Here is a 473-nt window from a genome sequence, read left to right as displayed (position 1 = left end):
GATGGGGGCTGTGGGGTGGGGGGGACGTGGCGCTGAGCCCCCTCCACTCTCCCGGTCAGGTTCTTCTTCCCCAACTGGTGTGGGCTGGGACAGTCCCACCGCTTCCAGCTGCTGAATGACCGCGCCAGCCCCATCCTGGACTACCCCGTCATCGATTACCTCTTTGCCCAGGTGGGTCCCGCCTGGCTGCCATCCCCGGCCATCGGGGGGTGCATCAGGTCTCCTGGCTGCAGCATCCCCAGGCAGGGGATGTGCCGAGCAGGGGGGCTGGTGCCGGGACCCCTCCCCACCCAGCCTCTGCACCCTCCCCAGTCCCGCAGTGATTTCATCGAGGGCCGCGTGGCGGTGGCGCTGAGCCTGCCCACGCAGGAGGAGTGCCTGAGCCTGGCCGTGCTGGACATGCTGCGCATCGCCAAGGAGAAGCGGCAGAGCCCCGACGAGGTCTTCAGCCACGTCAGGGGAGCTGGGGGGGG

This window comes from Egretta garzetta, unplaced genomic scaffold, assembly GCF_000687185.1.
Source record: "Egretta garzetta isolate BGI_Z169 unplaced genomic scaffold, ASM68718v1 scaffold1124, whole genome shotgun sequence".
Lineage (NCBI taxonomy): Eukaryota > Metazoa > Chordata > Aves > Pelecaniformes > Ardeidae > Egretta > Egretta garzetta.
Note: the sequence above shows the minus strand (reverse complement) of the source record.